This window comes from Vigna umbellata, chromosome 6 (assembly GCF_029865625.1).
Source record: "Vigna umbellata cultivar VRB3 chromosome 6, Vumbellata_1.0, whole genome shotgun sequence".
Lineage (NCBI taxonomy): Eukaryota > Viridiplantae > Streptophyta > Magnoliopsida > Fabales > Fabaceae > Vigna > Vigna umbellata.
The window spans coordinates 40,030,097-40,057,826 of record NC_142170.1 but is presented as its reverse complement, the minus strand read 5'-3'; positions in this window follow the sequence as shown (position 1 = coordinate 40,057,826).

Genomic DNA, 27,730 nt, shown 5'->3' with positions numbered 1-27,730 from the left:
TGGAAGAAGAGGACGAAGTGGAGGAAGCAGAGGTAGTGGACTAAGTTAACGAAATTGAAGAAGTTGACGAAGTGGAGGAAGTGGCGGAAGTGGAGGAAGTGGAGGAAGTGGAGGAAGTGGACGAAGTGAACGCAGTGGACGTAGTGGACGAAGTGGAAGAAGTTGACGAAGTGGACGAAGTGGACGATGTGGATTAGGTGGACGAAGTGGACGAAGTGGACGAAGAGGACGAAGTGTACGAAGCGGAGGAAGTGGACTAAGTGGACGAAATTGAAGAAGTTGACGAAGTGGAGGAAGTGGAGGAAGTGGAGGAAGTGGAGGAAGTGGAGGAAGTTGAAGAAGTAGACGAAGTTAAAGGAGATGATGAAGTTGACGAAGTTGAAGAAGTGGACGAAGTGGACGAAGTGGAAGAAGTGGACAAAGTTGACGAAGTTGACGAAGACGACGAAGTGGACGAAGACGACGAAGTTCACGAAGTGGACAAAGTTGACGAAGTTGACGAAGTGGACGAATTTGACGAAGTGGACGAATTTGACGAAGTGGACGAATTTGACGAAGCTGATGAAGTGGACGAAGCGGACGAAGAGGACGAAGTGGACGAGGTGGACGAAGTTGACGAAGTGCACGAAGTGGACTAAGTGGACGAAGAGGATGAAGCGGAGGAAACGGAGGAAGTGGAGGAAGTGGAGGAAGTGGAGGAAGTGGAGGAAGTTGAAGAAGTAGACGAAGTGGACGGAGATGATGATGTTGACGAAGTTGACGAAGTGGATTAAGTGGACGAAGTGGATGAAGTGGACGAAGTGGACGAAGTGGAAGAAGTGGACGAAGTGGACGAAGTGGACGAAGTGGACGAAGTGGACGAAGTGGACGAAGTGGACGAAGGACGAAGTGGACCAAGTGGACGAAGAGGACGAAGTTGACGAAGTGGACAAAGTTGACGAAGTTGACGAAGTGGACGAAGTGGACGAAATTGACGAAGTGGACAAATTTGACGAAGTTGACGAAGTGGACGAAGCGGACGAAGCGGACGAGGTGGACGAAGTTGACGAAGTGGACGATGTTGACAAAGTAGACGAAGTGGAGGAAGCAGAGGAAGTGGACAAATTGGACGAAGGTTACGAAGTGGATGAAGTGGAAGAAGTTAACGAAGTGGACGAATTTGACGAAGCGGACGAGGTGGACGAAGTTGACGAAGTGGACGAAGTTGACAAAGTAGACGAAGTGGAGGAAGCAGAGGAAGTGGACAAAGTGGACGAAGGTTACGAAGTGGATGAAGTGGAAGAAGTTGACGAAGTGGACGAATTTGACGAAGTGGACGAATTTGACGAAGTTGACGAAGTGGACGAAGTTGACGAAGTAGACGAAGTAGACGAAGTGGACGAGGTGGACGAAGTTGACGAAGTGGACCAAGTGGAAGAAGAGGACGAAGTGGAGGAAGCGGAGGTAGTGGACTATGTTAACAAAATTGAAGAAGTTGACGAAGTGGAGGAAGTGGCGGAAGTGGAGGAAGTGGAGGAAGTTGACGAAGTGGAGGAAGTGGACGAAGTGAACGCAGTGGATGCAGTGGACGAAGTGGAAGAAGTTGACGAAGTGGACGAAGTTGACGATGTGGACGAGGTGGACGAAGTTGACGAAGTGGACGAAATGGACGAAGAGGACGAAGTGGAGGAAGTGGACTAAGTGGACGAAATTGAAGAAGTTGGCGAAGTGGAGGAAGTGGAGGGAGTGAAGGAAGTGGAGGAAGTGGAGGGTGGGGAAGTGGACGAAGTTGACGAAGTGGATTAGGTGGACGAAGTTGACGAAGTGGACGAAGTGGATGAAGAGGACGAAGTGTACGAAGCGGAGGAAGTGGACTAAGTGGACGAAATTGAAGAAGTTGACGAAGTGGAGGAAGTGGAGGAAGTGGAGGAAGTTGAAGAAGTAGACAAAGTTAAAGGAGATGATGAAGTTGACGAAGTTGAAGAAGTGGATTAAGTGGACGAAGTGGAAGAAGTGGACGGAGTGGACAAAGTAGAAGAAGTGGACGTAGTGGACGAAGAGGACGAAGTCGACGAAGTGGACAAAGTTGACGAAGTGGACGAATTTGACGAAGTGGACGAATTTGACGAAGCTGTTGAATTGGACGAAGCGGACGAAGCGGACGAGGTGGACGAAGTTGACGAAGTAGACGAAGTGGACTAAGTGGACGAAGAGGACGAAGCGGAGGAAGCGGAGGAAGCGGAGGAAGTGGAGGAAGTTGAAGAAGTAGACGAAGTTGACGGAGATGATGAAGTTGACGAAGTTGACGAAGTGGATTAAGTGGACGAAGTGGATAAAGTGGACGAAGTGGACGAAGTGGACCAAATGGACGAGGAGGACGAAGTTGACGAAGTGGACAAAGTTGACGAAGTGGACGAAGTTGATGAAGTGGACAAATTTGACGAAGTTGACGAAGTGGACGAAGTTGACGAAGTAGACGAAGTGGACGAGGTGGACGAAGTTGACGAAGTGGACGAAGTGGAAGAAGAGGACGAAGTGGACGAGGTGGAGGAAGTTGACGAAGCGGACGAAATGGACGAAGAGGACGAAGTGGAGGAAGTGGACTAAGTGGACGAAATTGAAGAAGTTGGCGAAGTGGAGGAAGTGGAGGGAGTGGAGGAACTGGAGGAAGTGGAGGGAGTGGGGAAGTGGACGAGGTTGACGAAGTGGACGAGGTTGACGAAGTGGACGAAGTTGACGAAGTGGACGAAGTGGATTAGGTGGACGAAGTTGACGAAGTGGACGAAGTGGACGAAGAGGACGAAGTGTACGAAGCGGAGGAAGTGGACTAAGTGGACGGAAGAGGACGAAGTGTACGAAGCGGAGGGAAGTGGACGAAATTGAAGAAGTTGACGAAGTTAAAGGAGATGAGAAGTTGACGAAGTTGAAGAAGTGGATTAAGTGGGCGAAGTGGAAGAAGTGGACGAAGTGGACGAAGTGGAAGAAGTGGACGAACTGGACGAAGACGACGAAGTTGACGAAGTGGACAAAGTTGACGAAGTGGACGAATTTGACGAAGTGGACGAATTTGACAAAGCTGATGAAGTGGACGAAGCGGACGAAGAGGACGAAGCGGACGAGGTGGACGAAGTTGACGAAGTGCACGAAGTGGACTAAGTGGACGAAGAGAATGAAGCGGAGGAAGCGGAGGAAGTGGAGGAAGTGGAGGAAGTGGAGGAAGTGGAGGAAGTTGAAGAAGTAGACGAAGTTGACGGAGATGATGAAGTTGACGAAGTTGACGAAGTGGATTAAGTGGACGAAGTGGATAAAGTGGACGAAGTGGAAGAAGTTGACGAAGTGGATGAATTTGACGAAGTTGACGAAGTGGACGAAGTGGACGAGGTGGACGAAGTTGACGAAGTGCACGAAGTGGACTAAGTGGACGAAGAGAATGAAGCGGAGGAAGCGGAGGAAGTGGAGGAAGTGGAGGAAGTGGAGGAAGTGGAGGAAGTTGAAGAAGTAGACGAAGTTGACGGAGATGATGAAGTTGACGAAGTTGACGAAGTGGATTAAGTGGACGAAGTGGATAAAGTGGACGAAGTGGAAGAAGTTGACGAAGTGGATGAATTTGACGAAGTGGATGAATTTGACGAAGTTGACGAAGTGGACGAAGTTGACGATGTTGACGAAGTGGACGAAGTTGACGAAGTTGAAGAAGTAGACGAAGTTAAAGGAGAGGATGAAGTTGACGAAGTTGAAGAAGTGGATTAAGTGGGCGAAGTGGAAGAAGTGGACGAAGTGGACGAAGTGGAAGAAGTGGACGAACTGGACGAAGACGACGAAGTTGACGAAGTGGACAAAGTTGACGAAGTGGACGAATTTGACGAAGTGGAAGAAGTTGACGAAGTGGACGAAGTTGACGAGGTGGATGAAGTTGACGAAGTGGACGAAATGGACGAAGAGGACGAAGTGGAGGAAGTGGACTAAGTGGATGAAATTGAAGAAGTTGCCGAAGTGGACGAAGGGGAGGGAGTGGAGGAAGTGGAGGAAGTGGTGAATTGGACGAAGTTGACGAAGTGGACAAAGTTTACGAAGTGGACGAAGTGGATTAGGTGGACGAAGTTGACGAAGTGGACGAAGTGGACGAAGAGGACGAAGTGTACGAAGCGGAGGAAGTGGACTAAGTGGACGAAATTGAAGAAGTTGACGAAGTGGAGGAAGTGGAGGAAGTTGAAGAAATAGACGAAGGTAAAGGAGATGATGAAGTTGACGAAGTTGACGAAGTGGATTAAGTGGACGAAGTGGAAGAAGTGGACGAAGGCGACGAAGTGGACCAAGTGGACGAAGTGGACGAAGAGGACGAAGTTGACGAAGTGGACAAAGTGGACGAAGCAGACGAAATTGAAGAAGTTGATGAAGTGGAGGAAGCGGAGGAAGTGGAGGAAGTGGAGGAAGTGGAGGAAGTTGACGATGTTGACGATGTTGACGAAGTGGAGGAAGTGGAGGAAGTGGAGGAAGTGGAGGAAGTGGAGGAAATGGACGAAGAGGACGAAGAGGACGAAGTGGACAATGTTGACGAAGTGGACCAAGCTGACGAAGTTGACGAAGTGGACGAAGTTGACAAAGTAGGCGAAGTGGAGGAAGTAGAGGAAGTGGACGAAGTTGACAAAGTGGAAGAAGTTGACGAAGTGGACGAAGTGGACAAATTTGACGAAGTTGACGAAGTGGACGAAGTGGATGAAGTGGACGAGGTGGACGAAGTTGACGAGGTGGACGAAGTGGACGAAGTGGAAAAAGAGGACGAAGTGGACGAAGAGGAAGAAGAGGACGAAGTGGAGGAAGCGGAGGTAGTGTACTAAGTTGACGAAATTGAAGAAGTTGACGAAGTGGACGAAGTGGAGGAAGTGGAGGAAGTGGAGGAAGTGGAGGAAGTGGAGGAAGTGGACGAAGTGAACGCAGTGCACGCAGTGGACGAAGTGGAAGAAGTTGACGAAGTGGACGAAGTTGACGATGTGGACGAAGTGGACGAAGTGGACGAGGTGGACGAAGTTGACGAAGTGGACGAAACGGACGAAGAGGACGAAGTGGAGGAAGTGGACTAAGTGGACGAAATTGAAGAAGTTGCCGAAGTGGACGAAGTGGTGGAAGTGGAGGAAGTGGAGGAAGTGGGGAAGTGGAGGAAGTGGGCTAAGTGGATAATGTGGAGGAAGTGGACGAAGTGGAAGAAGTTGACAAATTGGACGAAGTTGACGAAGTGGACGAAGTTGCCGAAGTGGAGGAAGTCGACGAAGTGCAGGAAGTTGAAGAAGTAGACGAAGTGGATTAAGTGGACGAAGCGGAAAAAGTGGACGAAGTGGCAAAGAGGACGAAGTGGACAAATTTGACGAAGTTGACAAAGTTGATGAAGTTGACGAACTGGACGAAGTGGACGAAGTTGACGACGTAGACGATGTGGACGAAGCTGAGGAGGTGGACGAAGTTGACGAAGTGGATGAAGTGGAAGAAGTTGATGAAGTTGACGAAGTGGACGAATTTGACGAAGTGGACGAATTTGACGAAGTGGACGAATTTGACGAAGTTGACGAAGTGAATGAAGTTGACGAAGTGGAGGAAGTTGACGAAGTGGACAAAGTGGACGAAGTGGATGAAGTGCACGAGGTGGACCAAGTTGACGAAGTGGACGTAGTGGACGTAGTGGACGAAGAGGACGAAGTGGACGAAGTGGACGAAATGGACGAAGTGGACGAAGTTGACGAAGTGGACGAAGTGGACGAAGTGGACGAAGAGCACGAAGTGGAGGAAGCGGAGGAAGTGGACTAAGTGGACGAAATTTAAGAAGTTGACGAAGTGGACGAAGTGGAGGAAGTGGAGGAAGTGGAAGAAGTGGAGGAAGTGGACGAAGTGAACGCAGTGGACGAAGTGGACGATGTTGACGAACTCGACGAAGTTGCCGAAGTGGACGACGTAGAGGATGTTGACGATGTTGACGAAGTGGAGGAAGTGGAGGAAGTGGACTGGGTGAACGAAGTTGGTCAAGTAGACAAAGTGGAGGAAGTGGAGGAAGTAGAAGAAATGGAGGAAGTGGAGGAAGTGGAGGAACTGGAGGAAGTTGGTGAAGTAGACAAAGTGGAGGAAGTAGAGGAAATGGAGGAAGTGGAGGAAGTGGAGGAAGTCGAGGAAGTCGACGAAGGGGAGGAAGTTGAAGAAGGAGACGAAGTTGACGGAGATGATGAAGTTGACGAAGTGGAGTAAGTGGACGAAGTGGATGAAGTGGACGAAATGGACGAAGTGGACGAAGTTTACGAAGAGGACGAAGTGGAGAAAGTTGACGAAGTGGACAAAGTTGACGAAGTTGACGAAGTGGACGAAGTTGACGAAGTGGACTAAGTGGACGAAATTGAAGAAGTTGCCGAAGTGGAGGAAGTGGAGGAAGTGGAGGAAGTGGAGGAAGTGGGGAAGTGGAGGAAGTGGGAAAGTGGATAAAGTGGAGGAAGTGGACGAAGTGGACGTAGTTGAACGTAGTGAACACAGTGGACGAAGTGGAAGAACTTGACGAAGTGGACGAAGTGGACGAAGTGGACGAAGTGGACGAAGTTGTCGAAGTGGAGGAAGTCGACGAAGTGGAGGAAGTTGAAGAAGTAGATGAAGTGGATTAAGTGGACGAAGCGGAAGAAGCGGAAAAAGTGGACAAAGTTGACGATGTGGACGATGTGGAGGAAGCTGAGGAGGTGGACTAAGTGGACGAAGTTGACGAAGTGGACGAAGTGGAAGAAGTTGACGAAGTTAACGAAGTGGACGAATTTGACGAAGTGGACGAATTTGAAGAAGTTGACGAAGTGGATGAAGTTGACGAAGTGGAGGAAGTTGACGAAGTGGACGAAGTGGATGAATTGGATGAAGTGGACGAGGTGGACCAAGTTGACGAAGTGGACGAAGAGGACGAAGTTGACGAAGTGGACGAAGTGGACGAAGTTGACGAAGTGGACTAAGTGGATGAAATTGAAGAAGTTGACGAAGTGGAGGAAGTGGAGGAAGTGGACGGAGCTGACGAAGTGGAGAAAATGGAGGAAGTGAGCGTAGTGGACGAAGTGGACGAAGTTGACGAAGTGGACGATGTTGCCGAAGTGGACGAAGTGGAGGAAGTTGACGATGTTGACGATGTGGAGGAAGTGGAGGAAGTGGAGGAAGTTGGTGAAGTAGACAAAGTGGAGGAAGTAGAGGAAATGGAGGAAGTGGAGGAAGTGGAGGAAGTGGAGGAAGTCGACGAAGTGGAAGAAGTTGAAGAAGTAGACGAAGTTGACGGAGATTATGAAGTTGACGAAGTGGACGAAGTGGATTAAGTGGACGAAGTGGACGAAGTTGACGAAGTGGACGACGTGGACGAAGTGGAAGAAGAGGACGAAGTGGAAAAAGTTGACGAAGTGGACAAAGTGGACGAAGTTGACGAAGTGGACGAAGTTGACGAAGTGGACGAAGTTGACGATGTAGACGAAGTGGACTAAGTGGACGAAGTTGAGGAAGTGGACGAAGTGGAAGAAGTTGACGAAGTGGACGAATTTGACGAAATGGACGAATTTGATGAAGTTGACGAAGTGGACGAGTGAACAAAGTTGAACGAAGTGAACGCAGTGGATGAAGTGGAAGAAGTTGACGAAGTGGACGAAGTTGCCAAAGTGGAGGAAGTTGAAGAAGTAGACGAAGTTCACGGAGATGATGAAGTTGACGAAGTGGATTAAGTGGACGAAGTTGAAGAAGTGGACGAAGTGGACGAAGAGGACGAAGAGGACGAAGTGGACAAATTGGACAAAGTTGACGAAGTGGACAAAGTTGACGAAGTTGACGAAGTTGACAAAGTGGACGAAGTGGACGAAGTGGACGAAGTGGACGAAGTGGATGAAGTGGATGACATAGATGAAGTTCACGAAGTGGACGAAGTTGACGAAGTGGACGAAGTTGACGAAGTGTTCAAAGTGGAAGAATTTGACGAAGTTGACGAAGTGGACGAATTAGACGAAGTGGACGAATTTGACGAAGTGGACGAAGTGGACGAAGTGGACAAAGTGGACGAGGTGGAAGAAGTTGACGAAGTGAACGAAGAGGACGAAGTGGAGGAAGCGGAGGAAGTGGACTAAGTGGACGAATCTGAAGAAGTTGACGAAGTGGAGGAAGTGGAGGAAGTGGAGGAAGTAGAGGAAGTGGAGGAAGTGGAGGAAGTGGACGAAGTGAACGCAGTGGACGAAGTGAACGCAGTGGACGAAGGGGACGAAGTTGACGAAGTGGACGAAGCGAACGAAGTAGAGGAAGTTGACGATGTTGACGAAATGGAGGAAGTGGAAGAAGTGGACGAGGTTGGTGAAGTAGACAAAGTGGAGGAAGTAGAAGAAATGGAGGAAGTGGAGGAAGTGGAGGAAGTCGACGAAGTGGAGGAAGTTGAAGAAGTAGACGAAGTTGACGGAGATGATGAAGTTGACGAAGTGGATTAAGTGGACGAAGTGGATGAAGTGGACGAAGAGGACGAAGATGACGAAGTGGACGAAGTGGACGAAGTGGACGCAGTAGACGAAGTGGAGGAAGCAGAGGAAGTGGACTAAGTGGACGAAGTTGACGGAGTGGACGAACTGGAAGAATTTGACGAAGTTGACGAAGTGGACGAATTTGACGAAGTGGACGAAGTGGACGAATTTGACGAAGTTGACGAAGTGGACGAAGTGGACGAAGAGGACGAAGTGGAGGAAGCAGAGGAAGTTGACTAAGTGGACGAAAATGAAGACGTTGACGAAGTGGAGGAAGTGGAGGAAGTGGAGGAAGTGGAGGAAGTGGATGAAGTGAACGCAGTGGACGAAGTGGAAGAAGTTGACGAAATGGACGAAGTTGACGAAGTGGAAGAAGTTGCGGATGTGTACGAAGTGGAGGAATTTGACGATGTTGACGAACTGGAGGAAGTGGACGAAGTGGACGAAGTTGGTGAAGTCGACAATGTGGAGGAAGGGAAGGAAGTCGACGAAGTGGAGGAAGTTGAAGAAGTAGACGAAGCTGACGGAGATGATGAAGTTGACGAAGTGGATTAAGTGGACAAAGTGGACGAAGAGAACGAAGTGGACAAAGTTGACGAAGTTGACGAAGTGGACGAAGTTGACGAAGTGGACGAAGTGGACAAAGTGGAGGCAGCGGAGGAAGGGGACTAAGTGGACGAAGTTGACGAAGTAGAAGAAGTGGACGAGTTGGACGAAGTGGACGAATTTGACGAAGTGGACGAATTTGATGAACTTGACGAAGTGGACGAAGTGAACGAAGCGGACAAAGAGGACGAAGTAGACAAAGTTGACAAAGTTGACGAAGTTGACGAAGTGGACGAAGTGGGGGAAGCGGAGGAAGTGGACTAAGTGGGCGAAGTTGATGAAGTGGACGAAGTGGAAGAAGTTGACGAGTTGGACGAAGTGGACGAATTTGATGAAGTTGACGAACTGGACGAAGTTGACGAGGTGGACGAAGTGGACGAAGTGGAGGAAGCGGAGGAAGTGGACTAAGTGGACGAAATTGAAAAAGCTGACGAAGTGGAGGAAGTAGAGGAAGCGGAGGAAGTGGGGGAAGTGGACGAAGAGGAGGAAGCGAAGGAAGTGGAGGAAGTGGACAAAGTTGAAGAAGTGGACGAAGTGGAAGAAGTGGACGAAGTGGACGACGTGGACGAATTTGACGAAGTGGACGAATTTGACGAAGTTGACGAAGTGGACGAAGTGGACGAAGTGGACAAAGTGGACGAAGTGGAAGAAGTTGACCAAGTGGACGAAGTGACGAGGTGGACGAAGTTGACGATGTTGACGAAGTGGAGGAAGTTGACGAAGTGGACGAAGTCGACGAAGTGGAAGAAGTGGAAGAAGTGGGAGAAGTGGGCAAAGTGGACGCAGTTGACGAAGTGGACAAAGTTGACGAAGTGGACAATGTGGAGGAAGTGGAGGAAGTGGAGGAAGTGGAGGAAGTGGAGGACGTAGAGGACGTAGAGGACGTGGACGAAGTTGACGAAGTGGACGAAGTGAACGAAGTGGACCAAGTGGACGAAGTGGACGGAGGGGACGAGGTGGACGAAGTTGACGAAGTTGACGAAGTGGACTAAGTGGACGAAGTGGAGGAAGTGGAGGAAGTGGACTAAGTGGACGAAATTGAAGAAGTTGAGGAAGTGGAGGAAGAAGAGGAAGTGGACGAAGTGGAGGAAGTGGAGGAAGTGGACGAAGTGAACGAAGTTGGCGAAGAAGACGAAAAGGACTAAGTGGACAAAGTTGACGAAGTGGACGAAGTGGAAGAAGTTGACGAAGTGGGACGAAGTGGACGAAGTTGACGAACTAGACGAAGTTGACGAAGTGGACAAAGTGGAGGAAGTGGAGGAAGTGGACAAAGTGGACGAAGTGGAGAAAGTGGACTAGGTGCACGAATTGATGAAGTTGACGAAGTGGACGAAGTTGGTGAAGTTGACAAAGTGGAGGAAGCGGACAAAGTGGAGGAAGCGGACGAAGTGGATGAAGTTGACGAAGTTGACAAAGTGGACAAAGTGGAAAAAATCGACGAAGGGGACGAAGTGACGGAAGTGGACTAAGTGGACGAAGTTGACGAAGTGGAGGAAGTCCACGAAGTGGAGGAAGTGGACAAAATACACGAAGTTGACGAAGATGACGAAGTTGACAAAGTGGACGAAGTGGACGAAGTGGAAGAAGTGGACGAAGTTGACGATGTGGACGAAGTGGAGGAAGTAGAGGAAGTTGAGGAAGTGGATGAAGTTGATGAAGTGGACGAAGTGGACAGAGTGGACGATGTGGATGAATAAGACGAGGTGGACGAGTTTGACGAAGTTGCCGAAGTAGACCAAGTGGACCAAGTGGACCAAGTGGAGGAAGCGGAGGAAGTGGACTAGGTGGACGAAATTGAAGAAGTTGATGAAGGAGAAGGAGAAGGGAGGAAGTGGACGAAGTGGAGGAAGTGGACGAAGTGGAGGAAGTGGACGAAGTGAACGAAATGTACGAAGTGGAAGAAGTTGACGAAGTGGACGAAGTGGACGAAGTTGACGAAGTGGAAGAAGTTGACGAAGTGGACGAAGTGGACGAAGTTGACGAAGTGGACGAAGTGGAGGAAGTGGAGGAAGTGGAAGATGTGGAGGAAGTGGAGGAAGTGGACTAAGTGGACGAATTGGACGAAGTGGATGTAGTGGAGGAAGTGGACGAAGTGGACGAAGTTGACGAAGTGGAGGAAGTAGAGGAAGTAGAAGAAGTGGAGGAAGCGGAGGAAGTGGACTAAGTGGACGACGTGGAGGAAATGGAGGAATTTGACAATGTGGAGGAAGTGGAGTAACTGGACGAAGTGGACGAAGTTGACGAAGTTGACGAAGTGGACGAAGTGGACGAAGTTGACGAAGTGGAGGAAGTGGACGAAGTGGAGGAAGTGGAGGGAGTGGACGAAGTGGACGAAGTTGGTGAAGTGGACGAAGAGGAAGTGGAAGAAGTGGAGGGAGTGGACGAAGTGGACGAAGTTGACGAACTAAATGATGTGGAGGAAGTAGAGGAAGTGGTCGAAGTGGAGGAAGCGGATAAAGTGGACTAAGTGGACGAAGTTGACGAAATCGACGACGTAGAGGAAGTGGAGGATGTGGAGGAAGTGGACTAAGTGGACGATTTGGACGAAGTGCAGGACGTGGAGGAACTGGAGGAAGAGGAGGAAGTGGAGGAAGTGAAGGAATTGGACTAAGTGGACGAAGTTGACGAAGTTGACGAAGTGGAGGAAGTGTAGGAAGTCCACGAAGTGGAGGAAGTTGGCGAAGTGGACGAAGTGGACGAACTCAACGAAGTTTACGAAGTTGACAAAGTGGACAAAGTGAAACAAGTGGACGAAGTGAAGGAAGCGGAGGAAGTGGACTAAGTGGACGAAATTGAAGAAGTTGTTGACAAACTGGAGGAAGTGGACGAAGTGGAGGAAGTAGAGGAAGTGGAGGAAGTGGAGGAAGTGGAGGAAGTGGACGAAGTGAACGCAATGGACGAAGTGGAAGAAGTTGACGAAGTGGACGAAGTGGACGAAGTTGACGATGTTGACGAAGTGGACGAAGTGGATGAAGTGGAGGAAGTGGAGAAAGTGGAGGAAGTTGGTGAAGTGGACGAAGTGGAGGAAGTGGAGGAAGTAGAGGAAGTGGAGGAAGGGGAGGAAGTGGAGGAAGTGGAGGAAGTGGAGGAAGTGAACTAAGTGGTTGAAATGGACGAAGATGAGGTAGTGGATTAAGTGGAGGAAGTGGACTAAGTGGACGAAGTTGAAGAAGTTGACGAAGTGGAGGAAATAGAGGAAGTGGACGAAGTAGAGGAAGTAGACGAAGTTGACGAAGATCACGAAGTTGACGAAGTGGACGAAGTGGACGAGGTGGACGAAGTTGACGAAGTAGAGGAAGTGGACGAAGTGGAGGAAGTGGAGGAAGTGGAGGAAGCGGACGAAGGAACACAGTGTACGAAGTGGAAGAAGTTGGCGAAGGGGACGAAGTTTACGACGGGGACGAAGTTTACGACGGGGACGAAGTTGACGAAGTGGACGAAGTTGACGATGTTGACAAAGTTCACGAACTGGAGGAAGTGGATGAAGTTGGTGAAGTGGACGAAGTTGGTGAAGTGGACGAAGTAGAGGAAGTGGAGGAAGTAGAGGAAGTGGAGGAAGTGGAGGAAGAGGAGGAAGTGGAGTAGGTGGAGTAAGTGGACGAATTGGACGAAGTAGAGATAGTGGAGGAAGTTGAGGAAGTGGACTAAGTGGATGAAGTTGACGAAGTGGGGCAAAATAAGGAATTGAAAGAAATGGAGGAAGCGGAGGAAGTGGACTAAGTGGACGAAGTTGACGAAGTGGACGACGTGGAGGAAGTGCAGGACGTGGACGAAGTGGAGGAAGTAGAGTAAGTGGAAGAAGTGGACAAAGTTGACGAAGTTGACGAAGGGCACGAAGTGGAAGAAGTTGACGAAGTGGACGAAGTTGACGAAGTCGACGAAGTGGACGAAGTGGAAGAAGTTGGCGAATTGGACGAAGTTGACGAAGGGGACGAAGTTGACGAAGTGGACGAAGTTGGTGAAATGGACGAAGTAGAGGAAGTGGAGGAAGTAGAGGAAATGGAGGAAGTGGAGGAAGTGGAGGAAGTGGACTAAGTGGACGAATTGGACGAAGTGGAGGTAGTGGAGGTAGTAGAGGAAGTGGACTAAGTGGACTAAGTTGACGAAGTTTAAGAAATTGACGAAGTGGACGAAGTGAAAGAAGTTGATGAAGTGGACGAAGTTGACGAAGTGGAGGAAGTGGAGGAAGTCGACGAAGTGGAAGAAGTTGGCGAAGTGGACGAAGTTGCTGAAGTGGACGACGTTGACAAAGTTGACGAAGTTGACGAAGTGGACGAAGTGGAAGAAGTTGATGAAGTAGACGAAATGGAAGAAGTGGAAGAGGTGGAAGAAATGGGCGAAGTGGACGAAGTTGACGAATTTTACGAAGTGGACGAAGTGGACGAAGTGGACGAAGTTGACCTTGTTGACGATGTGGACGAAGTGGAGGAAGTAGAGGAAGTGGACTAAGTGGGAGAAGTTGACGAAGTTGAGGAAGTGGTGGAAGTGAAGGAAGTGGACTAAGTGGACGAAGTTGACGAAGTTGAAGACGTGGACGAAGTGGACGAAGTGAAAGAAGTTGACGAAGTGGACGAAGTTGACGATGTGGAGGAAGTGGAGGAAGTCGACGAAGTGGACGAAGTGAAAGAAGTTGGCGAAGTGGACGAAGTTGACGAAGTTGGTGAAGTGGACGACGTAGATGAAGTGGAGGAAGTAGATGAAATGGAGGAAGTGGAGGAAATGGAGGAAGCGGACTAAGTGGACGAATTGGACGAAGTAAAGGTAGTGGAGGAAGTGGACTAAGTGGACGAAGTGGACGAAGTTGATGAAGTTGACGAAGTTGACAAAGTTGAAGAAGTGGACGAAGTGAAAGAAGTTGACGAAGTGGACGAAGTTGACGAAGTGGAGGAAGTGGAGGAAATCGACGAAGTTGAAAAAGTGGACGAAGTTGACGACGTTTACGAAGTGGACGAAGTTGACGACGTTTACGAAGTGGACGAAGTCCAGGAAGTGGAGGAAAGGGAGGAAACGGAGGAAGTGGACTATGTGAACGAAGTTGACGAAGTTGACGAAGTGGACGAAGTGGACGAAGAGGACGAAGTGGACGAAGAGGACGAAGTGGACGAAGTTGACGATGTGGATGAAGTGGAGGAAATGGACAAAGTGGACGAAGTGGACGAAGTTGGTGACGTGGAAGAAGTTGACGAAGTGGAAGAAGTGGAAGAAGTGGAGGAAGCGGAGGAAGTGGACTAAGTGGACGAAGTTGACGAACTAAATGATGTGGAGGAAGTAGAGGAAGTGGTCGAAGTGGAGGAAGCGGAGAAAGTGGACTAAGTGGACGAAGTTGACGAAATCGACGACGTAGAGGAAGTGGAGGATGTGGAGGAAGTGGACTAAGTGGACGATTTGGACGAAGTGCAGGACGTGGAGGAACTGGAGGAAGAGGAGGAAGTGGAGGAAGTGAAGGAATTGGACTAAGTGGACGAAGTTGACGAAGTTGACGAAGTGGAGGAAGTGTAGGAAGTCCACGAAGTGGAGGAAGTTGGCGAAGTGGACGAAGTGGACGAACTCAACGAAGTTACGAAGTTGACAAAGTGGACAAAGTGAAACAAGTGGACGAAGTGAAGGAAGCGGAGGAAGTGGACTAAGTGGACGAAATTGAAGAAGTTGTTGACAAACTGGAGGAAGTGGACGAAGTGGAGGAAGTAGAGGAAGTGGAGGAAGTGGAGGAAGTGGAGGAAGTGGACGAAGTGAACGCAATGGACGAAGTGGAAGAAGTTGACGAAGTGGACGAAGTGGACGAAGTTGACGATGTTGACGAAGTGGACGAAGTGGATGAAGTGGAGGAAGTGGAGAAAGTGGAGGAAGTTGGTGAAGTGGACGAAGTGGAGGAGGTGGAGGAAGTAGAGGAAGTGGAGGAAGGGGAGGAAGTGGAGGAAGTGGAGGAAGTGGAGGAAGTGAACTAAGTGGTTGAAATGGACGAAGATGAGGTAGTGGATTAAGTGGAGGAAGTGGACTAAGTGGACGAAGTTGAAGAAGTTGACGAAGTGGAGGAAATAGAGGAAGTGGACGAAGTAGAGGAAGTAGACGAAGTTGACGAAGATCACGAAGTTGACGAAGTGGACGAAGTGGACGAGGTGGACGAAGTTGACGAAGTAGAGGAAGTGGACGAAGTGGAGGAAGTGGAGGAAGTGGAGGAAGCGGACGAAGGAACGCAGTGTACGAAGTGGAAGAAGTTGGCGAAGGGGACGAAGTTTACGACGGGGACGAAGTTTACGACGGGGACGAAGTTGACGAAGTGGACGAAGTTGACGATGTTGACAAAGTTCACGAACTGGAGGAAGTGGATGAAGTTGGTGAAGTGGACGAAGTTGGTGAAGTGGACGAAGTAGAGGAAGTGGAGGAAGTAGAGGAAGTGGAGGAAGTGGAGGAAGAGGAGGAAGTGGAGTAGGTGGAGTAAGTGGACGAATTGGACGAAGTAGAGATAGTGGAGGAAGTTGAGGAAGTGGACTAAGTGGATGAAGTTGACGAAGTGGGGCAAAATAAGGAATTGAAAGAAATGGAGGAAGCGGAGGAAGTGGACTAAGTGGACGAAGTTGACGAAGTGGACGACGTGGAGGAAGTGCAGGACGTGGACGAAGGAGGAAGTAGAGTAAGTGGAAGAAGTGGACAAAGTTGACGAAGTTGACGAAGGGCACGAAGTGGAAGAAGTTGACGAAGTGGACGAAGTTGACGAAGTCGACGAAGTGGACGAAGTGGAAGAAGTTGGCGAATTGGACGAAGTTGACGAAGGGGACGAAGTTGACGAAGTGGACGAAGTTGGTGAAATGGACGAAGTAGAGGAAGTGGAGGAAGTAGAGGAAATGGAGGAAGTGGAGGAAGTGGAGGAAGGACTAAGTGGACGAATTGGACGAAGTGGAGGTAGTGGAGGTAGTAGAGGAAGTGGACTAAGTGGACTAAGTTGACGAAGTTTAAGAAATTGACGAAGTGGACGAAGTGAAAGAAGTTGATGAAGTGGACGAAGTTGACGAAGTGGAGGAAGTGGAGGAAGTCGACGAAGTGGAAGAAGTTGGCGAAGTGGACGAAGTTGCTGAAGTGGACGACGTTGACAAAGTTGACGAAGTTGACGAAGTGGACGAAGTGGAAGAAGTTGATGAAGTAGACGAAATGGAAGAAGTGGAAGAGGTGGAAGAAATGGGCGAAGTGGACGAAGTTGACGAATTTTACGAAGTGGACGAAGTGGACGAAGTTGACCTTGTTGACGATGTGACGAAGTGGAGGAAGTAGAGGAAGTGGACTAAGGGAGAAGTTGACGAAGTTGAGGAAGTGGTGGAAGTGAAGGAAGTGGACTAAGTGGACGAAGTTGACGAAGTTGAAGACGTGGACGAAGTGGACGAAGTGAAAGAAGTTGACGAAGTGGACGAAGTTGACGATGTGGAGGAAGTGGAGGAAGTCGACGAAGTGGACGAAGTGAAAGAAGTTGGCGAAGTGGACGAAGTTGACGAAGTTGGTGAAGTGGACGACGTAGATGAAGTGGAGGAAGTAGATGAAATGGAGGAAGTGGAGGAAATGGAGGAAGCGGACTAAGTGGACGAATTGGACGAAGTAAAGGTAGTGGAGGAAGTGGACTAAGTGGACGAAGTGGACGAAGTTGATGAAGTGACGAAGTTGACAAAGTTGAAGAAGTGGACGAAGTGAAAGAAGTTGACGAAGTGGACGAAGTTGACGAAGTGGAGGAAGTGGAGGAAATCGACGAAGTTGAAAAAGTGGACGAAGTTGACGACGTTTACGAAGTGGACGAAGTTGACGACGTTTACGAAGTGGACGAAGTCCAGGAAGTGGAGGAAAGGGAGGAAACGGAGGAAGTGGACTATGTGAACGAAGTTGACGAAGTTGACGAAGTGGACGAAGTGGACGAAGAGGACGAAGTGGACGAAGAGGACGAAGTGGACGAAGTTGACGATGTGGATGAAGTGGAGGAAATGGACAAAGTGGACGAAGTGGACGAAGTTGGTGACGTGGAAGAAGTTGACGAAGTGGAAGAAGTGGAAGAAGTGGAGGAAGCGGAGGAAGTGGACTAAGTGGACGAAGTTGACGAAGTGGACGAAGTGGAAGAAGTTGACGAAGTGGACGAAGTAGAAGAAGTTGACGAAGTGGACGAATTGGACGAAGTTCACGAAGTGGACGAAGTTGATGAACTTGACGAAGTGGACGAAGTTGACGAAGTGGACGAAGTGGACGAAGTGGACGACGTGGAGGAAGTGGAGGGAGTGGACAAAGTGGACGAAGTTGGTAAAGTGGACGAAGTCGACCAAGTGGAGGAAGTGGAGGAAGTGGACTAAGTGAAAGAAGTTGACGAAATGGTGGAAGTGATGGAAGTGGTCTAAGTGGACGAAATGGACGAAATCGACAAAGTTGACGAACTTGACGAAGTTGACGAACTAGACGAAATGAAAGAAGTTGACGAAGTCGACGAAGTTGACGAAGTGGAGGAAGTGGAGGAAGTCGACGAAGTTGACGAATTTGTCAAAGTGGACGAAGTTGACGAAGTTTACGATGTTTACGAAGTGGACGAAGCGGAGGAAGTGGACTAAGTGGACGAAGTTGACGAAGGGGACGAAGTGGACGACGTGGACGAAGTGGAGGGAGTGGACGAAGTTGGTGAAGTGGATGAAGTCGAGGAAGTGGAGGAAGTGGAGGAAGTAGAGGAAGTGGACTAAGTGGAAGAAGTTGACGAAGTGGTGGAAGTGAATGAAGTGGAAAAAGTGGACTAAGTGGACGAAGTGGACCAAGTTGACGAAGTTGACGAAGTTGAAGAGGTTGACGAAGCGGACGAAGTGAAAGAAGTTGACGAGGTGAACGAAGTTGACGAAGTGGAGGAAGTGGAGGAAGTCGACGAAGTGGACGAAGTTGACAAAGTGGACGAAGTTGACGACGTTTACGAAGTGGACCAAGTCCAAGAAGTGGGGGAAGTTGACGAAGTGGACGAAGTTGACAAAGTTGACGAAGTGGCCGAAGTAGACGAGTTGGAGGAAGTGGAAGAATTGGAGGAAGTGGAAGAATTGGAGGAAGTGGAGGAAGTTGACGAAGTAGACGAAATGGACGAAGTGGATGAAGTGGAGGAAGTGGACTAGGAGGACGAAGTTAAAAAAGTGGAGGAAGTAGAGGAAGTAGAGGAAGTGGAGGAAGTGGAGGAAGTGGAGGAAGTGGACGAAGTTGAAGAAGTGGACGAAATGGACGAAGTAGACGATTTGGACGAAGTGGAGGACATGGATGAAGTGGAGGAAGAGGACGAAGTGGAGGAAGTGAAGGCAGTGGACTAAGTGGACGAAGTTGACGAATTGGAGGAAGTGGAGGAAGTGGAGGAAGTCCACGAATTGGAGGAAGTGGACGATGTGGACGAAGTGGATGAAGTGGACTGATGAACCAATATTTTCCTCACTTCACTTAGTTTAATGTGCTAGAATTAGTCGGGGAATTATGCTTAAACGTCCGGTATTTTCCTGTTTTTCCTAATTGTGCTTAATTTGATCGGAAATTCTTATTTTAACTAATTTGAATTATCTGAGCTTATTGTTTTGCATTATTAATGGGAAAATTTTGGATAACTTTTTGGGACATTGAAAGCTAAATGAGAAATGGAAATTGAGCCAATGCATCTTAGCCATTTTTATTTTCGCTGGCTGCCGCGTGAATGTTGTGTCAACTTGTGTGTCTTCGTTTGAGTTCAATTCTTATCCGTTTTCCATGCAATTTTTTTTCATAGTTTCGTCTGGATGTCTATTTTAACATATAGTTTTTACTTTGTTCAAATTCATTCTGTGCTGTTCCCAGTATTTATTTTACTCTCATATGTCAGTCCAGTGATTACTGCTGTTTATGTCAACTTGTGTGTCTTCGTTTGAGTTCAATTCTTATCCGTTTTCCATGCAATTTTTTTTCATAGTTTCGTATGGATGTCTATTTTAATATAGTTTTTATTTTGTTTAAATTCGTTCTGTACTGTTCCCAGTATTTTTTTTACTCCCCTATGTCAGTCCAATGCTTACTGTTTGAGTAATTTCTAATCTATTTGCATTTGCTTGCTGTTGGGCACTTGTGGTGGCTAGGAATTGATAATTGGACGGTGCTAAAACCTCCCAACACTCTTAAACAAGGAAGCCAACAGCTTGGAAGGCACTCACGGCCTTAAGCAATACGTTTTGGAGGAAGCACATAATAGAGGGGCCACCACTTTGAAGCTTAAGTGAAAATGGAAAGAAGCAATTGTTTGAATGAAAGAGGAGTTGGCACACATGAGGGAGTAGCTGCCACGTTGAAAGCTCACATCCACATGGAAAAGAGAAGCTTTTGGATTTTCAATTTTGAAATGGTGTGTTGCAGAAAGGTAGCATCCAAAGGAGGGGGTGCAGGAAGAAAAAAAAAAGAAGCACTTTGGAGGTGGCATCTAGCAAAATGAGCTGCACGGAGAATGGGAGGGTTTTAAAAAAACCCGTGACACATGGATGAAGTGTGTTCGTCCAGCAGGGGGGCAGCCGCCATTGGGAAACATGAGAATGTTGTGACGGTGACAGAGAGGATAAAATGAGAGCTCCAAGTTAATTGCTTTTGGATGCATTTCTTTATTGCACCCCTTTTTATTTTCGGTGCAGCATTTGTGATTGAATGATTTTGGATTTTAAAGAGGGAGGCGTTGATTCCAAAATGAAGCACGTTGAGAAGTGTGTGGCTTCACGGAGGATGCTGGTTGCACACGCGAATTGGAGAAAGTGGCAACAGCTCACGTCCAAGGAGGCGCACAGAGATTGAGAAGGAAGTGGTGACGCGGATGTTGTTTTAATGAGAGAAAAATGGTGAACCAAGGAGCTGCACTCGAGGCATCTTTTACGTTTCGGTTGGTGATGGAGATTTATTTTTTAATTGGAATGTGCTCACGGTTCATCCAGAAGAGATAAAGTCCAATAGGTTTTATTTTCATTGTCTTCACACTTGACCAAAAGCTGATTTTATATTATATGTGATGGATTTGTCTTTTAGCTTTTCACTTTTAAACTCAATGTTGCATTTTAATTTAGTTCAAGCATTTTTCACTTTAATGTTGTCTATTAGTTCGATTTATTGTTTCCACTCACTATGTTGTCTATTCTGTTCTGTTCAGTTTAATTATCTTCCGGCATTTTCAATTTCCTCACTTGTTTTAGAAACCGTTCGGTCTTCGTGTTTTATTAATTTATTTCAGCATTTTTTAATTATGTTTGGTTATTTTTAATTTCCAGTTTTAATTTAGTTCATCCGCATTCACAAATTTTTCACAAACCCCCCCACTACGTGTTTGATCTGAGACTGAGCCCAAATTGGTCCTTGAGAGACGACCTAGGAGTCACTTCCTAGTCTATACTGCATTCTTTTATGCACAACTTTTGTTAGGAGGTGCGACCCTTTCATCATGGACGAAGTGGACGAAGTGGATGAAGAGGACGAAGTGGACGAAGTTTACGAAGTGGACGAAGTTTAGGATGTGGAGGAAGTAGAGGAAGTGGACGAAGTTGAAGAAGTGGACGAAGTGGATGAAGTTGACGAAGTGGATGAAGTGGACGAAGTTGGTGACCTGGAAGAAGTTGACGAAGTGGAAGAAGTGGAGGAAGCGGAGGAAGTGGACTAAGTGGACGAAGTTGACGAAGTGGACGAAGTGGAAGAAGTTGACGAAGTGGACGAAGTTGACGAAGAGGACGACGTGGACGACGTGGAGGTAGTGGAGGGAGTGGACGAAGTGGACGAAGTTGGTAAAGTGGACAAAGTCGACCAAGTGCAGGAAGTGGACGAAGTGGACTAAGTGGAAGAAGTTGACGAAATGGTCGAAGTGATGGAAGTGGAGTAAGTGGACGAAATGGACGAAGTTGACGAACTGGATGAAATGAAAGAAGTTGACGAAGTCGACGAAGTTGACGAAATCGATGAAGTCGACGAATTTGACAAAGTGGACGAAGTTGACGAAGTCCAGGAAGTGGAGGAAGTGGAGGAAGTGGAGGAAGTGGGCGAAGTTGAAGAAGTTGACGAAGTGGACGAAGTGGACGACGTGGAGGAATTGGAGGAAATGGAGGAAGTTGACGAAGTGGATGAAATGGACGAAGTGGACGAAGTTGGCGAAGTTGACGATGTGGAGGATGTGGAGGATATGAAGGAAGTGGAGGAAGTGGACGAAGTTGAAGAACTGGACGAAGTGGATGAAGTTGACGAAGTGGACGAAGTTGGTGAAGTGGAAGCAGTTGACGAAGTGGACGAAGTGGAGGAAGAGGAGGAAGTGGACTAAGTGGACGAAGTTGACGAAGTTGACGAAGTGGAAGAAGTTGACGAAGGGGACGAAGTTGACGAAGTGGAGGACGTTGACGAAGTTGACGAAGTGGACGAAGTGGACGACGTGGACGAAGTGGAGGAAGTGGATGGAGTGGACGAAGTGTACGAAGTTGGTGAAGTGGACGAAATCTACGAAGTGGAGGAAGTGGAGGAAGTGGACAAAGTGGAAGAAGTTGACGAAGTTGACGAAGTTGATGAAGTGGTGGAAGTGAAGGAAGTGGACTAAGTGGACAAAGTTGACGAAGTGGACGAAGTGGACGAAGTGGACGAAGTAGACGAAGTTGACGAAGTGGACGAAGTGAAAGAAGTGGACGAAGTGGACGAAGTTGACGAAGTGGAGGAAGTGGAGGAAGTCGACGAAGTTGACGAAGTTGACGAAGTTCACAAAGTGGACGAAGTTGACGAAGTTTACGAAGTGGACGAAGTCCAGGAAGTGGGGGAAGTGGAGGAAGTGGAGGAAGTAGACGAAGTTGAGGAAGTTGAGGAAGTTGACAAAGTTGATGAAGTGGAGGAAGTGGAGGAAGTGGAGGAAGTTGACGAAGTTGACGAAGTTGACAAAGTGACGAAGTTGACAAAGTTGACGAAGTGGACGAAGTGGACGAAGTGGAGGAAGTGGAGGAATTGGAGGAAGTTGACAAAGTGGACGAAGAGGACGAACGTGACGAAATTGGCGAAGTGGACGAAGTTGACGAAGTTGGCGAAGTGGTCGAAGTGGACGAAGTGGACTAGGTGGACGAAGTTGACGAAGTTAACAAAGTGGAGGTAGTGGAGGAAGTGGACGAAGTTGACGAAGTTGAAGAAGTGGACGAAGTGGACGATTTGGATGAAGTGGAGTAGGTGGATGAAGTGCAGGAAGAGGACGAAGTTGAGGAAGTGAAGGAAGTGGACTAAGTGGACGAAGTTGACGAAGTGGAGGACGTGGACGAAGTTGAAGAAGTCGACGAAGTGGAAAAAGAGAACGAAGTGGACGAAGTGGAGGAAGCGGAGGAACTGGACTAAGAGGACGAAGGTTACGAAGTGGACGAAGTGGCTGAAGTGGACGAAATTGACGAAGTGGACGAAGTGGAAGAAGTTGAGGAAGTTGACGAAGTGGACGAAGTGGATGAAGTGGACGAAGTTGGTGAAGTGGAGGAAGTGGATTAAGTGGAGGAAGTGGAGTAAGTGGACTAAGTGGACTAAGTGGACGAACTGGACGAAGTGGAGGACGTGGAGGAAGTCGAGGAAGTGGACGAAGTGGAGGAATATGACAAAGTTCACGAAGTAGAGGAAGTGGAGGAAGTGGACGAAGTTGGTGAAGTGGAGGAAGTGGATTAAGTGCAGGAAGTGGAGGAAGTGGACTAAGTGGACTAAGTGGACGAATTGGACGAAGTGGAGGACATGGACGAAGTCGAGGAAGTGGAGGAAGTTGAGGAAGTGGACTAAGTGGAGGAAGTTGACGAAGTGGAGGAAGTGGAGGAAGTTGACGAAGTGGAGGAAGTTGAAGAAGTTGACGAAGATGACAATGTTGACGAAGTTGACGAAGTGGATTAAGTGTACGAAGTGGACGAAGTGGACGAAGTGGACGAAGTGGACGAAGTGGACGAAGTGGACGAAGTGGACGAAGTGGACGAAGTTGACATAGAGGACATAGAGGACGAAGTGGACGATTTGGACGAAGTGGAGGACGTGGATGAATTGGAGGAACAGGAAGAAGAAGAGGGAGTGAAGGAAGTGGACTAAGTGGACGAAGTCGACGAAGTGGAGGAAGTGGATGAAGTGGAGGAAGTCCACGAAATGAAGGAAGTGGACGAAGTAGACAATGTTGACGAACTGGACGAAGTAGACGAAGTGGACGAAGTGGACGAAGTGGACGAAGTGGACGAAGTGGACGAGGTGGACGAGTGGACGAAGTCCAGGAAGTGGGGGAAGTGGAGGAAGTGGAGGAGGTGGAGGAAGTAAACGAAGTTGAGGAAGTTGACAAAGTTGATGAAGTGGAGGAAGTGGAGGAAGTGGAGGAAGTGGAGGAAGTGGAGGAAGTGGAGGAAGTGGAGGAAGTGGAGGAAATGGAGGAGGTGGCGGAAGTGGACTAAGTGGAAGAAGTTGATGAAGTTAACGAAGTTGACGAAGTGGTGGAAGTGGAGTGAGTGGACGAAGCTGGTGAAGTGGAGGAAGTGGAGGAAGTGGACTAAGTGGAAGAACTTGATGAAGTTGACGAAGTGGTGGAAGTGAAGGAAGTGGAGTAAGTGGACGAAGTTGACGAAGTTGACGTAGTTGAAGATGTTGACGAAGTGGACGAAGTGAAAGAAGTTGACGAAGTGGACGAAGTTGACGAAGTTGAGGAAGTGGAGGAAGTCGACGAAGTGGACGAATTTGACAAAGTGGACCAAATTGACGACGTTTACGAAGTAGACCAAGTCCAGGAAGTGGAGGAAGTGGAGGAAGTTGACAAAGTTGACGAAGTTGACAAAGTTGACGAAGTGGACGAAGTGGACGAAGTGGAGGAAGTGGAGGAATTGGAGGAAGTTGACAAAGTGGACGAAGAGGACGAAGGTTACGAAATTGGCGAAGTGGACGAAGTTGACGAAGTTGGCGAAGTGGTCGAAGTTGACGAAGTGGACTAGGTGGACGAAGTTGACGAAGTTAACAAAGTGGAGGTAGTGGAGGAAGTGGACGAAGTAGACGAAGTTGAAGAAGTGGACGATTTGGATGAAGTGGAGTAGGTGGATGAAGTGCAGGAAGAGGAGGAAGTTGAGGAAGTGAAGGAAGTGGACTAAGTGGACGAAGTTGACGAAGTGGAGGAAGTGGACGAAGTTCAAGAAGTGGAGGAAGCGGAGGAAGTGGACTAAGAGAACGAAGGTTACGAAGTGGACGAAGTGGACGAAGTGAAGTGGCTGAAGTGGACGAAATTGACGAAGTGGACGAAGTGGAAGAAGTTGACGAAGCGGACGAAGTGGACGAAGTGGAGGAATATGACAAAGTTCACGAAGTGGAGGAAGTGGACGAAGTTGGCGAATTGGAGGAAGTGGATTAAGTGGAGGAAGTGGACTAAGTGGACTAAGTGGACGAAGTGAAGGACATGGACGAAGTCGAGGAAGTGGAGGAAGTTGAGGAAGTGGACTAAGTGGAGGAAGTTGACGAAGTGGAGGAAGTGGAGGAAGTTGACGAAGTGGAGGAAGTTGAAGAAGTAGACGAAGTTGACGAAGATGACAATGTTGACGAAGTTGACGAAGTGGATTAAGTGTACGAAGTGGACGAAGTGGACGAAGTGGACGAAGTGGACGAAGTGGACGAAGTGGACGAAGTGGACGAAGTGGACGAAGTGGACGAAGTGGACGAAGTGGACGAAGTGGACGAAGTGGACGAAGTGGACGAAGTGGACGAAGTGGACGAAGTGGACGAAGTGGACGAAGTGGACGAAGTGGACGAAGTGGACGAAGTGGACGAAGTGGACGAAGTGGACGAAGTGGACGAAGTGGACGAAGTGGACGAAGTGGACGAAGTGGACGAAGTGGACGAAGTGGACGAAGTGGACGAAGTGGACGAAGTGGACAAGTGGACGAAGGGGACGAAGTGGACGAAGTTAAAGTAGAGGACATAGAGGACGAAGTGGACGATTTGGACGAAGTGGAGGACGTGCATGAATTGGAGGAACAGGAAGAAGAGGAGGGAGTGAAGGAAGTGGACTAAGTGGACTAAGTGGACGAAGTTGACGAAGTGGAGGAAGTGGATGAAGTGGAGGAAGTCCACGAAATGGAGGAAGTGGACGAAGTAGACAATGTTGATGAACTGGACGAAGTACACGAAGTGGACGAAATGGACGAAGTTGACGAAGTGGACGAAGTTGACGAAGTGGACGAAGTGGAAGAATTTGACGAAGTCGACGAAGTGGACGAAGTGGAGGAATATGACAAAGTTGGTGAAGTGGACGAAGTGGATTAAGTGGAGGTAGTGGAGGAAGTGGACTAAGTGTACGAATTGGACGAAGTGGAGGACGTGGAGGGAGTCGAGGAAGTGGAGGAAGTTGAGGAAGTGGACTAAGTGGAGGAAGTTGACGAAGTGGAGGAAGTGGAGGAAGTTGAAGAAGTAGACGAAGTTGACAAAGTGGACGAAGTGGATTAAGTGTACGAAATGGACGAAGTGGACGAAGTGGACGAAGTGGACGAAGTGAACGTTGAGGACATAGAGGACGAAGTGGACGATTTGGACGAAGTGGAAGACGTGGATGAAGTGGAGGAACAGGCGGAAGTGGAGGAAGTGAAGGAAGTGGACTAAGTGTACGAAGTTGACGAAGTGGAGGAAGTGGATGAAGTTGACGAAGTGGAGGAAGTTGAAGAAGTAGACGAAGTTGACGAAGATGACAAAGTTGACGAAGCGGATTAAGTGTACCAAGTGGACAAGTGGACGAAGTGGACGTAGAGGACATAGAGGACGAAGTGGATGATTTGGACGAAGTGGAGGACGTGGATGAAGTGGAGGAACAGGAGGAAGTGGAGGAAGTGAAGGAAGTGGACAAAGTGCACGAAGTTGACGAAGTGGAGGAAGTGGATGAAGTGGAGGAAGTCCACGAAATGGAGGAAGTGGACGAAGTAGACAAAGTTGACGAATTGGACGAAGTGGACGAATTGGACGAAGTTGACGAAGTGGACGAAGTGGAACTAGATGACGAAGTGGACGATGTTGACGAAGTGGACGAAGTGGAAGAAGTTGACGAAGTGGACGAAGTGGAGGAAGATGACAAAGACGACGTAGTGGAGGAAGTGGAGGGAGTGGACGAAGTTGGTGAACTGGACGAAGTGGATTAAGTGGAGGAAGTGGACTATGTGGACGATTTGGACGAAGTGGAGGACATGGACGAAGTGCACGAAGTTGACAAAGTGGACGAAGTTGACGAAGTTGACCATGTTGAAGATGTGGAGGAAGTAGAGGAAGTGGAAGAAGTGGAGGAAGCGGAGGAAGTGGACTAAGTGGACGAAGTTGACGAAGTGGACGACGTTGAGGTAGTGGACGACGTGGACGAAGTGGAGGAAGCTGAGGAAGTGGCCTAGGTGGACGAAGTTGACAAGGTGGACGAAGTGGAGGAAGTTGAGGAAGTGGAGGAAGTCCACGAAGTGGAGGAAGTGGACGAAGTTGACGAAGATGACGAAGTGGACGAAGTGGACGAAGTAGACATAGTGGACGTAGTGGACGAAGAGGACGAAGTTGACGAAGTGGACGAAGTTGACGAAGTTGACGAAGTGGACAAAGTGAACGAAGTGGAGCAAGTGGAGCAAGTGGAGGAATCGGAGGAAGTGGACTAAGTGGACGAAGTTGACGAAGTGGACGAAGTGGAAGAAGTTGACGAAGTGGACGAAGATGACGAAGTGGACGAAATGGAGGAATATGACAAAGTTGACGAATTGGAGGAAGTGGAGGAAATGGACGAAGTTGGTGAAGTGGATTAAGTGGAGGACGTGCAGGAAGTGGAGGAAGTGGACTAAGTGGACGAGTTGGACGAAGTGGAGGACGTAGGGGAAGTGGAGGAAGTGGAGGAGGTGGAGGAAGTTGAGGAAGTGGACGAAGTTGACGAAGTGGAGGAAGTGGAGGAAGTTGACGAAGTGGAGGAAGTTGAAGAAGTAGACGAAGTTGACGAAGATGACAAAGTTGACGAAGTGGACTAAGTGGACGAAGTGGACGTAGAGGACGTAGAGAACGAAGAGGACGAAGTGGAAAAAGTTGACGAAGTTGACGAAGTGGATGAAGTGGAACAAGTTGATGAAGTAGACGAAGTTGACGAAGTGAAGGAAGTGGACTAAGTTGACGAAGTGGAGGAAGTTGACGACGTGGAGGAAGTCCACGAAGTGGAGGAAGTGGACTAAGTTGACGAAGTTGACGAAGAGGACGAAGTTGACAAAATGGACGAAGAGGACGAAGTTGACGAAGTTGACGAAGTTGACGAAGTTGACGAAGTTGACGAAGTTGACGAAGTTGACGAAGTTGACGAAGTTGACGAAGTTGACAAAGTGAACGAAGTGGAGCAAGTGGAGGAATCGGAGGAAGTGGACGAAGTTGAAGAAGTGGACGAAGTGGAAGAAGTTGACGAAGTGGACGAAGTTGACGAAGTGGACGAAGTTGACGAAGTGGACGAAGAGGAAGAAGTTGACGAAGTTGACGAAGTGAACGAAGTGGAGGAATATGACAAAGTTGACGAAGTGGAGGAAGTGGAGGAAGTGGAGGAAATGGGCGAAGTTGGTGAAGTGGACGAAGTGGATTAAGAGGAGGACGTGCAGGAAGTGGAGGAAGTGGAGGAAGTGGACTAAGTGGACTAAGTGGACGAATTGGACGAAGTGGAGGACGTAGGGGAA